General features: G+C 42.8%; 1 long non-coding RNA gene across 2 annotated transcripts; it reads right to left on the bottom strand.

The window, feature by feature from the left end:
• Positions 1-1,462: 1,462 nt before the first annotated feature.
• Positions 1,463-13,375, bottom strand: LOC133064046 (uncharacterized). 2 transcript variants are annotated; one of them, XR_009694553.1, is made up of 4 exons: positions 13,006-13,375; positions 12,661-12,734; positions 1,770-1,868; positions 1,463-1,546 (listed from the first exon to the last, which is right to left on the bottom strand). It is a non-coding gene; the product is annotated as an uncharacterized LOC133064046 (long non-coding RNA). The 2 variants fall into 2 exon arrangements; XR_009694552.1 differs by lacking the exon at positions 1,463-1,546 and having other exon boundaries at positions 1,597-1,868.
• Positions 13,376-13,844: the final 469 nt, after the last annotated feature.

The raw sequence follows: 13,844 nt of genomic DNA, 5'->3' as shown, positions 1-13,844 counted from the left end.
CTTACTCATCTGAGAAGGAGCTCAATGGGTGTAGGCAGCACCGCATTGTGAGATAGGTATCATTATTATCCCCAGTTTACTGAGGCACAGAGAAAGCAAAAAAAATTTCCCAGACGATAATTGTTGGGACTAAGATTTAAAACCAGATAGTCTGGTCCTAGAAGCTGCCTGCTTGACCACCACCTACAAGTTGGTGCCTACTCAAAGTTCTCAGAAAGGGAAAACAGAAACCAAATCAGCCACAAACAAAGAGTCATAGTTTTCAATAGCAACATAAAAAGGCAGGCAAAAAAGAAAGCAGTGCATTCAAATTTTTGAATGAAAAAAATATTTTCAACCTAAAATTCTAGACCCTGATATCTTACAAACAAATATATGGGCAGAATAAAGACAGTATCCATCATGAAAACTCTCAAAATAATTTCCCTCAATGCACTCTTTCTTAGGATGCTATGAATAGTATGCTCTACCAAAATGAGAAATTAAAATTATAAAGAGGAAAACAGAGATCTAGGGGACAAGGAAAGAGAATTCCTAAGATGAGGATGAAGGGAAATCCAATGCACTTCAGGCATAGGGAGAGTCTGTTCAGACTGAAACAAGAAGACAAGGGAGCCTCCCAGCTGGGAGGTTGCATTAGTTAATCACCGCTGGGTAACAACCCCAAAGGTTAGCAGCTTAAAACACTGAACATTGATTATCTCATAGTTTCTAAGGCCAAAAATCTGCTTCTGGTTCAGGGTCTTTCATGAGGTTGTAATCCAGACAAGGCTGCAATCATTTGAAGACTTCACAAGAGCTGAAGGATCTGCCCATTCACGTGGGTGCCTGGCAAGGGTCCTGAGTTACTTAACTTGTCCTGTGGGCCTCTCCAGAAAGGCCACTTACCACATGGGAGCCGGCTTCCTCTAGAGTGATTCATCCAGCAGAGAAGGGGACAGAGCCAGGACAGAAGCCACAATGTCTCTTATATTCTATCCTTGGAACTAACATACCATCACTTCTGCAGTATTCTGTCAGTCACCAGAGACCAACCATTAAATAAGGCGGGAGAAGACCACACTAGATGTGAGTATCAAGAGACAGGGATCCCTGGGGCCATCTTGGAGGCTGGCAACTACAGAAGTGTTCCCTTTACTGTGGCAGTGTAACGCAACTCAGTGGTGAAAAACATCTACTTACTATGCACATGAGCTTGGGGGGTCAGGAATTCAGACAGGGCACAGAGGGGTTGGCTTGTCTCTGCTACCCAATGTCTAGAGCTGGAAGACTCAAAGTGTTACTGAGTCCAAGCTCACTCTGCTCACTGCATAAAAGACCAGTAAATCCCAGAGATGAGGTGTTGAGGCAAGGAATACAGCTTGATTTTTTTAATAATAGTTTTTATTTATTTATGACTGTGCTGAGTCTTCCTTGCTGCACAGGCGTTTCTCTATGGTGGCCAGTGGTGGCTCCTCCCCAGTCACAGGCTTCTCTTGCTTCAGAGCACAGGCTCTAGGGTGCATGGACTTCAGTAGTTGCAAATCAGGTATTGAACCTATATCTCCTACATTGACAGGCAGATTCTTTACCACTGAGACAGTAGGGAAGCCCAAGATAAGGAGTGTGACTTTATTCAGAACGCCAGCTGACCGAGAAGATGGCAGACTAATGTCTCAAAATAACCATCTGATGCGGGGGTGGGGGGGGGGGTCTAGATGGCAGGTTCTTTTATAGAACTGAGAGGGAGAGGAGGTGAAGAAGTAAAGCACAAAGGTCTTAAGTCTCACAGTTATCTCCTGGAATGGCCAGCCTTGAAGAGGGAATGTGCTCATTTCTTCTTTTCTGCAGGCTTGAACAGGTGGGCAGCATCAGATTGTCTCTGTGAGCTGAATGAAAGAATTTTAGCTTAACAGTCAGGCAGAGAACCCTGCTTCTCTGAGGTAGGGCATTATGTATGATTATAATAACAAAAGCAATGAAAAGCAAAGGTTAAAGTCAAAGAAACAGATCCAACATGGAGTCACAACTGGCTCACAGTCTTACAGAAGCCTGAGGGCTGTAATTATCTGAGGGGTCATTTACTTATCTGTCTGGTGGGTGATGCTGGCTGTCAGCTGGGGGCCTCAGCCCTCACTACATGCTCTGCCCATCTGGGCCGGTTTGGGCTTTGTCTCAGTAGTGACCAGCTTCTAAGAGTAAGAGCCTTAAGAGAGACAGCCAGGCAGAAAACAAGCTGTCTGTTTACATCCTGGTGTCAAAAAACACACACTGTCACTTCTACCACAATCTGTCACAGTAATCACAGGCTCCCACCCAGGTTCAAGAAAAGTCAGATAGACACTGCCTTTGATGTGGAGTGAAAAGATTCTGAAAGAGCTTGTAGGAGAGGAAATATTGCTGTGGCCAGGTTTTCAAAATACAATTGACTGCAGAGGTCTTGGGAAGGTGTAGGATGAGTGATAAATTACCTGCTGTGCTTGAAGGTGAAGATATTGCTGAGAAACTGTTGATGTAGGCAGAACTGGTGATGAGTGTGTTGAAAACAAAGTAAAATAAAGGGGTTATTCACTCCAGGGAAAACAAAAACTTATATGAGAAGGAAAGAAGGAAAGAGAAGCATAGTACATTACATGTGTCAGCTTACATGATATTTATATTGCCATAATAGTGTAAACACTAAACACTGATTTAACCAAATCTTGTGCTGTGACAAGGTTAAAGATGGGAATGGAAATGAATGAAGAGTGTATCCTTTACATTAGGAAGTCAGTAAATAGTGTTGTGATATGGTAACATCATCAGTTCAGTTCAGTTTAGTCACTAAGTCATGTCCATCTCTTTGCAGTCCCATGGACTGCAGCATGCCAGGCTTCTCTGTCCATCACCAACTCCCAGAACTTGCTCAAACTCATGTCCATCGAGTCAGTGATGCCATCCAACCATCTCATCCTCTGTCATCTCCTTCTCTTCCTGCCTTCAATCTTTCCCAGCATCAGGGTCTTTTCCAATGAGTCTGTTCTTCACATCAGGTGGTCAAATTATTAGAGTCTCAGCCTCAGCCCCAGTCCTTCCAATGAATATTCAGGACTAATTTCCTTTAGGATTGACTGCTTTGATTTCTTGCAGTCCAAGGGACTCTCAAGACTCTTATCCAACACCACAGTTCAAAAGCATCAATTCTTTGGTGCTCAGCTTTCTTTATAGTCCAACTCTCACATCCATACATGACTACTGGAAAAACCATAGCTTTGAGTAGATGAACCTTTGTCAGCAAAGTAATGTCTCTGCTTTTTATGATATGATAATATCATAAGAAATATATATTTGGAAACTTCCCTAGGGTCCGTCCAGTGGTTAAGAATTTGCTTTGCAATGCAGGAGACAAGAGTTTAATCCTTAGTCAGGGAACTAAGATCCCACATGCCACAGAGCAACTAAGCCCAAGTGCTACAGTAATACTGAAGGCCGCCTGCTCTGGAGTCCATGTACCACAACTAGAGAGTCCATGCGCTGCAATGAAAGATCCCATATGATGCAACTAAGATCCAACACAGCCAAATAAATAACAAATAAAATTTTTAAATAATAGAAGAAGTACATATTTGGTCTTAGTCCCCAGTTCCTGGCACAGAGTTCCTAAAACCCTCGAAATTCCCTGAGAGATGAGATAAAGGAAGTGTCTTTTGTTGTTCATAATAAGATTTTATGCAAATAAGGTGACTCAGCGGGCCCCTAAATGGGTTCCAGATGGGGGCTGGTTGCTGGAGAAACCAACTGTGAGGTTAAAGGGTTAGAATCACAGGATTTAAAGTTGGGATCTCCCCTGACCTCTAGGAAAGGGAAAGGAGCTGGGGATTGAGTTAATCACTAATGGCCTGTGATTTAATCTATCATGCCCCCATAAAAACCCTAAGCAATGGTGTTTGGAGAGCTTCCGGGCTGGTGAACACATGGAGGTGCTGGGAAGGGGACGTGCCTGCAGCTTCACTGCCCCTTGCCTTTGTTGCCCCAGGCTTTGCTCTGTACCTCTCTTTCATTTTTCTATTCCTCAGATGTACAAGCTGGGTTTAGAAAAGGAGAGGAACCAGAGATCAAATTGCCAACACCCGTTGGATCATCAAAAAAGCACGAGAGTTCCAGAAAAACATCTACTCTGCTTTATTGACTATACCAAAGACTTTGACTGTATGGATCACAATAAAATGTGGAAAGTTCTTAAAGAGATGGGAATACCAGACCACCTATCTGCCTCCTGAGAAATCTGTATGCAGGTCAAGAAGGAACAGTTAGAACCGGATATTGAACAACAGACTGGTTCCAAATTGGGAAAGGAGTACATCAAGGCTGTATATTGTCACCCTGCTTATTTAATTTATATTCAGAGTACATCAAGCGAAATGCCAGGCTGGAGGAAGCACAAACTGGAATCAAGATGGAGAAATATCAATAAACTCAGATACGTAGATGACACCACCCTATGGCAGAAAATGAAGAACTACTGAAGAGCCTCTTTCTTGATGAAAAGAAAAAGGAGAGTGAAAAAGTTGGCTTGAAACTCAACATTCAGAAAACTAAGATCATGGCATCAGTCCCATCACTTCATGGCAAATAGATGGGGAAACAATAGAAACAGTGAGAGACTTTATATTTTGGGGCTCCAAAATCACTGCAGATGGTGACTGCAGCCATGATATTAGATGCTTGCTCCTTAGAAGAAAAGCTATGAACAATGTAGACAACATATTAAAAAGCAGAGACATTACTTTGCTGACAAAGGTCCATCTAGACAAAGCTATGGTTTTCCAGTAGTCATGTATGGATGTGAAAGTTGGACTACAAAGAAAGCTGAGCGCCGAAGAATTGATGCTTTTGAACTGTAGTGTTGGAGAAGACTCCTGAGAGTCCCTTGGACTACAAGAAATCAAAGCAGTCAATCCTAAAGGAAATTAGTCCTGAATATTCATTGGAAGGACTGAGGTTGAGGCTGAAACTCTAATACTTTGACCACTTGATGTGAAGAACAGACTCATTGGAAAAGACCCTGATGCTGGGAAAGATTGAAGGCAGGAAGAGAAGGGGATGACAGAGGATGAGATGGTTGGATGGCATCACTGACTCAATGAACATGAGTTTGAGCAAGCTCTGGAAGTTAGTGATGGACAGGGAAGCCTGGCATGCTGCAGTCCATGCGGTCACAAAGAGCAGGACACGACTGAGCAACTGAACTGAACTGAGTTGTATCCTTCACAACAGTTGAAACTAGTAAGCAAACTTTTCCTTAGTTTTGTGATCCATCCTAGCAAATTGTTGAACTGAAGGAGGGGGCTGTGGGAACCCCTGATTTATAGCCAATCAATCAAAAGTACAAGAAGTTGACTGCTGGCTGGCTTCTTAAGAGGAGACAGTCTTGTAGGACTGAACCCTTAATTTGTGTGAACTGCTTCCCAGGTGACTCAGTGGTAAAGAACCCTCCTGCCAATTCAGGAGACATAAGAGATGTGGATTCAACTCTGGGTTGGGAAGATCCCCTGGAGGAGAGCCTGGCAACCCACTCCGGTATTCTTGCCTGGAGAATCCCATGGACTCCTCCTCCCCTCCAGAGGAGCCTGGAGGACCATGATCCATAGAGTCTCAAAGAGTCAGACATGACTGAAGCGACTTAGCACGCACGCACATACAGGGCTAACTCCAGGCTGAGGGTGTCAGAGTTTACTGAAGTGTGGGACAGCTAGCCAGTGTCAGAAAATTGGTTGGTGGGGGTTGGGGGGGGGGGAGGCAAAGCCCACACGTGTGTCAGAGCTGTTCCAGGGGTAGAAACAGATCATGGCCGTAGTATCTATAACTGAAAAGGTAAGAAACAGCAGCAGAGACATCGATTTATAAATATGGAGGTAAATCAGAGAAGAAATGGCCAAAGAAGGAATACGCCTCTCTAAACTGGGGTTGGGTGGGTGGAGGAGGAGACCACGGGTTTCTGTCTTGAACTCGGTGCATAACTGGGCTCTCATATCCCATCTCCTGTCCTGTTTACCATGTTGAGGCCTTTACCATGAAGGCCTGTGACCTTCAGGACACTATGTCACGCTCTGGTGGGCCCAGCATGGCCTTTTCAAAGTCCTCAATTCATGAGACACACCAGCCAGCTCAGCTTCCCTGAGGGGCACAAGCCCAAATACAGACTCAAAAGCCATCTCCCAGGAGCTGGCCTACCCCTCCCACTAGGCTAGGAACTCCTTCCCTTCCAGCTTTGGTGCACAGGATGAGGGCTTCCCCGGTGGCCCAGTAGTAAGGAATCTGCCTGTGCTAAAGTGGTAAAGAATCTACCTGCCAATGCAGGAGACACAGGTTCAATCCCTGACCTGGGAGGACCACCTGGAGAAGGAAATGGCAACCCACTTCAGTATTCCTACCCTGGGAAATTCTGTGGACAGAGGAACCTAGTGGGGGATTCCGTGGGGTCACAAAGAGTCAGACGCAACTGAGCACATATACACACACACACATATGAAACCTATGATGTTAAATTTTCTTATTCTTTTTCAAGTTTAGTTGATTTACAATGTTGTGATAGTTTCTGGTATACAGCAAATTGATTCAGTTATACATACATATATATCTTTTCATATTCTTTTCTATTATAGCTTATGATACAATATTGAAGATAGTTCTTTATACTATACAGTAGGACCTTCTTATTTATCTACTTTATTTTTTAAAAAATGTAAGGTGTAATCTAGAAAGTAAAAGTCTCCCCTCCTGAGACCTCTATCCCATTGCTCAGAAGTAGCAGTATTAACAGTTTCTTGGGTGTTCTCCATAAAGTATCAACATGTATTGTTTGTAATTTTTTAAAGAGCCATTTTTAGAGCTTCAAAAAAATTATAAATCAGTGTCCAGTCCCTACCAGACTCTCTATTATGAGTGTAAGGAAAATATCTAGAGAACTTAATAATGTTTCCATCTTCACTGAAGGATTTATGTTCTCAACTGTGGGACAGAAACCAGTATAATCTTTGACACCCAGAGAACTGCAATCAACCCCTTCAGTGTACCCCCCCTTAGCTAATGTCAAAGGCATGATGCTTAAAACATCAAAATTTAGGAGACTGCACAAAAATGACACATTAAAAATACAAATGCTTGCTTTATGTTGCTGACATATGTTGGTTAGAGAAAATCAGGCCAAAAGCATGTTCAGGAAATATTTTTTAATGCATTATATTGACATACTATGCATAATCTATTTCTAGGTAGCTTCTTCAGTATGCTGCTTGGAGGAGGATGGGCAATAAGATGGAAGTTTTGGAAATTTTAGGGAAATGTATTTTTCTAGAATTGGCACAGTATCAGACAGGAATTGTATTCAACAGCTAGTAACAGAGATCCACTTGCTGTGAATTAAGACATTTTAGGGTTTATTCCCTGATGTAAAAAGCTAGAACAAGCATGGCAGCTCCACCAAGTTATTTGGAATTCAGGCTCCTCTGATTCTTTGCATATAACTTCAAACTTCAAGGTCAAGCTTTTTCATGTTCATATTATAACTACGGAGCTCATGTTCTTATTGGGTAGAAGAAGAGGAAGGGAAAAGATGGTTGTCCCTTGAAGCTTAAATTATTGCCCTTTAAAGAGCTTTAAAGACCTGTTTATAGCTCATTGGCCATCCTTAACTGCAAAGAAACTGAAGAAATGTTGGCTTTTAGCTGGGCACTTTGCCACTCCAAATAAAATCAGCTTTTTATTTTTAAAGAAAGGGGAAGTGGACAGACTACAATAGGCATCTAGCAATCTCTGCATTGGCACCTTCTCCAAGAAAAGGTATAACTTTGCTCTAGTAGGCACAAAACTTTTAATTTTCCCAAATGTATTGTAACTCTAGAATCTCCCTGCTATATGAAGGGCTCCGTTCTCCAACCAAATGCACAGATCAAACACCTGTGAATCATCTTTGATTCTTCTTTTGCCTTGCGTGCAAACCATGAGCATGTTTTGTTGACACTACCTCCAGGATATGTCCCCCTGCCTTTCTAAATCAAACCTCCACAGTCACCAGGATCCAAGCCGCCCCTATTTCTGTCTTCTGGTCTTCTTGCTTCTGCTCTCTCTCTTTTTCTTAGTGGCAAATCCCTAGGATTCCCCAGACCTACAGAATCATGATTTCTAAAGAAAAGTCCCCAAGAAGCTGCATTTTAACTAAACCCTTGGGTAATTCTTTTATTATTATTATCACTATATAAAAATAACATAAAATGTACCATTTTAAGGTTTATAATTTAATGATATTATATGCATTCACAGTGTAGTACAACCCTCACCACCATGTATTTTCAGAAGTTTTTTCATCACCCCAAGTGGAAACCTCATACCCATTGAGCAGTCAAAATCCATTCTTCCTGTCCCCAGGCATAAATCTGCTTTCTGTCCCTGTGGATTCACCTCCTCTGGACCTTTCATATAAATGAAATTTCACAATATGTGGCCTTTTCCATATGATTTCTTTCATTTAGCATAATGTTTTCAAGGTTCATCCATGTGGTAGCATATGTCAGTACTTCACTCTCTTTTATGGCTAAGTAACATTCCATCATATGGAAATATCACATTTTGTATATTCTTCATTTGGTAAACATTTGGGTTGCTTCTACCTTTTGGCTATTGTGAATAACACTACTAGGAACATTTAAGTATACGTGTTTGTTTTCAGTTCTTTGGGGTATATACCTAGGAGTGAAATTTCTGGGTCATATCAATTTCACATTTCAAGTTATTAAGGAACTGCCAAACACTGCTTCCATTCTGGCCCCTTATTTAGTCTCCTCACAGAACCAAAGCAACTTCTTTAAATTTAAAATAGGTCATCCTACAATCCCACATAAAACTCTCTGACAATTTCCCACTTCTCTTAGAATAAAATCCAACTTCGTTATATTGAGGGCTTCTCTGGTAGCTCAGCTGGTAAAGAAGCTGCCTGCAATGCAGGAGACCTGGGTTTGATCCCTGGATTGGGAAGTTCCCCTGGAGGAGGACATGGCAACCCACTCCAGCACATAATATGGCCTCTGCCCCTCTTTCCAATGTGTGTCTTAACTCTCTCTCCTCACTTTTAAACACTCTCTGTTCCTGCCACAGGACCTTTGCACTTGCTGTACCCACTGGCTACAGTGCTCTTCCTCCTAATCTTTCCATGGGAGACTTGCTCTCAGCCTTGAGGCCCTACCTCAAGCAACACCTCCTTAGAGAACACTTCACTGACCACCTTATCTAAACCAGCCCCACCCCACCCTCAATCGGTGCCTATAAAATCACCATTTTACTTTCTTTACAGCACTTACCTTTATCTGAACTTAACGCTTTAATACATGTTTGGTTGCACTGTCTGCCTCCCTCTCTAGAACACCAGCTCCATGACAGTGGAATTGTTTGGTTTGCTAATCCCTGTAACACCTGCTCTCAGTTCAGTGCCTGGCAAGCCAGAGGGTTAATGAATATTAATAAATTAAAGACTTCCCCGCTGGTACAGGGGATAGGAGTCCACCTGCCAGTCCCTGGTCCAGGAAGATTCCACGTACCCCAGAGCAACTAGAGCCCAGGCCCCACAGCTGCTGAGCCCGCGCTGTGGAACCTGCAAACCACAAATCCTGAGCCCAGTACTGCAACTGCTGAAGCCCATGCCCCCAGAGCCGGTGCTTGGCAACAGGAGAAGCCACCGCAGCGAGAAGCTTATGCACTGACTGCCACGAAGAGGAAGCCAGCCCCTGCTCATGGCAACTACAGAAAGCCCGCGTGCAGCAGGGAAGACTCAGTACAACCAAAAATAAATAAATAAGAAATTTAAAATAATAATAAAAATTAACTAAGTAATTTTTTGCTCGAAACCAAATCTGAAAATTTTGCTCTGATTTAGGATAGAGATTGGTAGAGGTTTCAATAAAAAGTTAGTGATCTGAGTGTTAAATAGTTTTGTGAATTATTTCTATGCTGGGAAGTGACAAGTAGATCTCTTGAATATCAAGTTAGAACCTATGGAAGTACAGTTACAAAAATTCATATATGAAATTGAAAGAAAATCAGGGAGAATGTTTAATTAAGAGAAACACTTACATAATTAGAAAGTAGCAGTGTCTCAGTAGATATAATAGCTTAATGATTATGAGTAAGTACCATGGACTTCACTTAGTAGCTCCATGACCTTGAGAATACTATGTTACATTCATAATGTGGACTTAATAAAAATACCTAACTCACAGGTTTATTGTAAGAATTAAATAAGGTAATGCTTGTGAAAGACTTAGCTCAATAAGAAGGAGCTGTTATTATTGATATGCCTTAATAGCTACAAATTAGTAAAAATATAACATTTCAAATGATATAGTTTAGAGTGATGTGGTCATTAGAAAACTTTGGTAATCAGTGAAAAAGGAATCTTAACATCTATGTTATACCCATAGGATATGTGAACTCACCATTCAATTCCTTTGACAAAAGTCTATTGGGCATTTACAGACAACTGTTGGGTTCAGAAATACAGACACTGTCCCTTCTCTTAAGAAAACCACATTCTTAGGTGAAGGCCATCAAAAAGAGATAATTCTGGTTTGCATAGCTCTAAGAAACTTCCAGTACTTCCCAACCCTGATGTCCATCAGGAATGATATACTGGGAAGTCGAGGTTTTAAACATAGTCTGGTTGACACTATAGTTCTCTCCCAGATTCATTCTCCTCTCCTAAAAGTCAGAACTTTCAGCTATGCATTTGACCATCTCAAATAAAGGCTACATTTCCCAGCCTCTCTTGCATCTAAGTAGGCTAAGTTCTGGCCAATGGATCTGAGAGAAAGTAACACACACACAGCCTCCAGGAAATGCACTGCAGTGGGAAAACGTGTCCTCTCCCAAGTCACCTTTCTTCTCTTCCCATTGGCTGGAACACAGAAGACACAGTGTACGCCATTTGGCCCGAGTAATGGAGAACAGCTTTCCAGGATGGCAGAACAACAATGTGGAAGGAATCTGGCCTCCGAACAGACATCCAGAGCAGAGCTGTCATGTCATCTTTGACTTTTATGTGAGAGAGAAATAAATATCTATTTTGTTTGAGCCATTATTATTCAGAGTCTCTGTCTCCTGAAAACAAATCTATTTCCAAAATACATATATACAAAATTCCTGACCCTACCTCTGCAAACTTTTATTGTAGGAGGTCTATGATGAAGCCCAAAATATCTGTATTTTTTAAAAGTTTCCCAGGGAATTTATTTTGATGTTCCAACAGTTTGGGGAGCCACTGAGTTGCAAATGGCTCAAAAAAAGGAATACTAGGAAAGGTCTTGAATAATAAGTAGGAATTAACCAGGCAAAGTCTGGGGAGGGTGGGGGGGGGGGGGGGGGAGTCAGTCCAAGGAAAGAGGAAAGCCAGAATCAGTGAGAAAACATATGGTGTCAGTGAGTACAAACCTCGAAGGTTTAACCACTTCAGTCGTGTCCGATTCTTTGCTACCCCATGAATTATAGCCCACCAGGCTCCTCTGTCCATGGGATTTTCCAGGCAAGAACATTGGAGTGGGTAGCCATTCCCTTCTCCAGGGGATCTTCCTGGCCCAGAGATGGAACCCAGGTCTCCTGCATTGCAGGTGAATTCTTTACCATCTGAGCCACCAGGGAAGCCCTTAGCACTCCTAGAACATTGAATAATAGGAATGCAGGAATAACAGATGAAGCTAAGAAGACTGCAGTGAGTGAAGCGAAAGTCACCCAGTCGTGTCCGACTCCTTGCGACCCCATGGACTATACAGTCCATGGAATTCTTCAGGCCAGAATACTGGAGTGGGTAGCCATTCTCTGTGCCAGGGGATCTTCCCAGCCCAGGGATTGAACCCAGGTCTCCTGCATTGCAGATGGATTCTTTACCAGCTGAGCCACCAAGGAAGCCCTAAGAAGATTGCAGAGGTAATGCTATAGCAGAAGACCTGGGCAGCTACCAAAATACTAGAACTCCTAAGTTGTGGAAAACTGTTTAAGGGCTTAAAGAAGAAGAGTGACTCAATCAGACTTTTGTTTTTGTTTTAAAATGTTTAACAACTTAGAACATTTGCCTTTATATGTTTATACAATTTTTACAGGACTTCCTGGGTGGCTCAGTCAGTAAAGAATCTGCCTGCAACGCAGGAGACAGAGGAGACACAGGTTCGATCCCTGGGTCAGGAAGATCTCCTGGAGAAAGAAATGTCAAACCACTCCAGTGGTTGCCTGAAAATCCCATGGACAAAGGAGCCTGATGGGCTACAGCCCATGGGGGTCGAAAAGAGTCAGACACGACTTAGCGACTAAACCACCACAATTTTTACAAATGGGGTTATAATGTATATATTGTTGCCTTTTAATGACAATAAATATTCGTCTGCAGCTTCATTCTAAATAGATAAATACCACCTCATTTTATGAATATGTATTATTTTTAACCAGTCCCATTATGATGGCTTCATTCTGCTTCAGTTTTAGCTAAGCTGGAACTATATTTCCCAGAATTCCCTTCCCTATAGTCTGGGTTATAGTTGGCCAAGAGTGAAATGTACGTAGGATCGGCAGGCAAAAGTGAAAGAGCAGATGTTTTTATGCTCTGAAGGCCGGTGTAGGGCTCTGTGGCCACTCACACACATTGCAGCGGATCTGCTGGTTTACCTTGTTGGTGTGGGGTGGCTTCCAGGCCTGCAGCTCCTCCGGCAACTCTGGGTCTCCTTTGGCTCCTCCAAATCCTGAAAGATGCAGGTGAAGGATGCCAGCTTCTCCTGCCAATTACTCACATCATCAAGACAGCAGGTGTTAACAGAGACATGTTCCACTTTGTCCCCACCAGCTCCTGCTCATCTCTGCATTCCTCCACTTTAGGTATATTTTTTTCTTCCCAGTTGTTGACATCAGGCCCAACACCAGATTCAGAAAATCCTCCCCCTTACATCCTGACTAGCTGACCACTGATGACCTCAGATGAGCAAGGTCTGATCTCTATAGTAAGTCCTTTAGTACCTTTCAGCCTTAATGGTTGTGCTTCTCCAATGAAACTCCAGCTGAACCCTAACCCTCTATGTTCATCGCGTTCTCTGGGAATCAGACACTGAGGCAAACAGTGGAAGGCCATTGGGAGTAACACCTGGGAAGATAAGACAGTGAGGAGGCAGGACTGGCTGAATGGCGCCTCAGATAGCAACACGGACTTGGCAAAGGTTCAGCCATGTGAGCAGGGAATCTGGAGCTGTTTCCCGCCAGAGGAGCCCCGAGGATAAGCAAAACTCTCGGGCCCTTGCACCTTGCTCGGTCCTCAGCAGCCAGGACTGCCTCAGAGCAGCGTGGCCTCTGCGTGAGAGTAAAGTGGATCCCAAGCAGGTCAAAGCTGGAATCTGCCAGCCCCAGCACTCTCTGAAGTGAAGGGCAAGTTCATTCTTGAAGGAACCCTGCCCCGGCGCACCCCACAGCTGCCCAGCCCACAGGCGCATGGTTAATTGACTCCAGTTTTCATGCTCTTACAAACAAGACTTAGGTGAATAATCTGATAGTTCAATCTTTTTGCACATCCATAATTATTTACTTAGGATTAATTCCTAGGAATGAGAGTTCTGAGTCAAAGAGGAGGGCCAATTTTGAGGCTTTTGATTTATGAAAGCAGAGTGATCCTTAGGAGAGTCGTGGTTTTATTTTATTTTGTGCGTGTGTGTGTTTCAATATAACTTTATTTATAAAAATAAGTAGTGGTTGAGATTTGACCGTGAGCCATAGTGTGCTGACCCCTTTTCCAGACATTCATGATCATTGACCTTCCCTTTATATTTTCCCCATTTTCAGTTTTAGTAGCCTGTGATACTTGCCAC

Source organism: Dama dama, chromosome 10, assembly GCF_033118175.1.
Source record: "Dama dama isolate Ldn47 chromosome 10, ASM3311817v1, whole genome shotgun sequence".
Classification (NCBI taxonomy): domain Eukaryota; kingdom Metazoa; phylum Chordata; class Mammalia; order Artiodactyla; family Cervidae; genus Dama; species Dama dama.
Note: the sequence above shows the minus strand (reverse complement) of the source record. Positions and strands in the feature narration are given on the sequence as shown.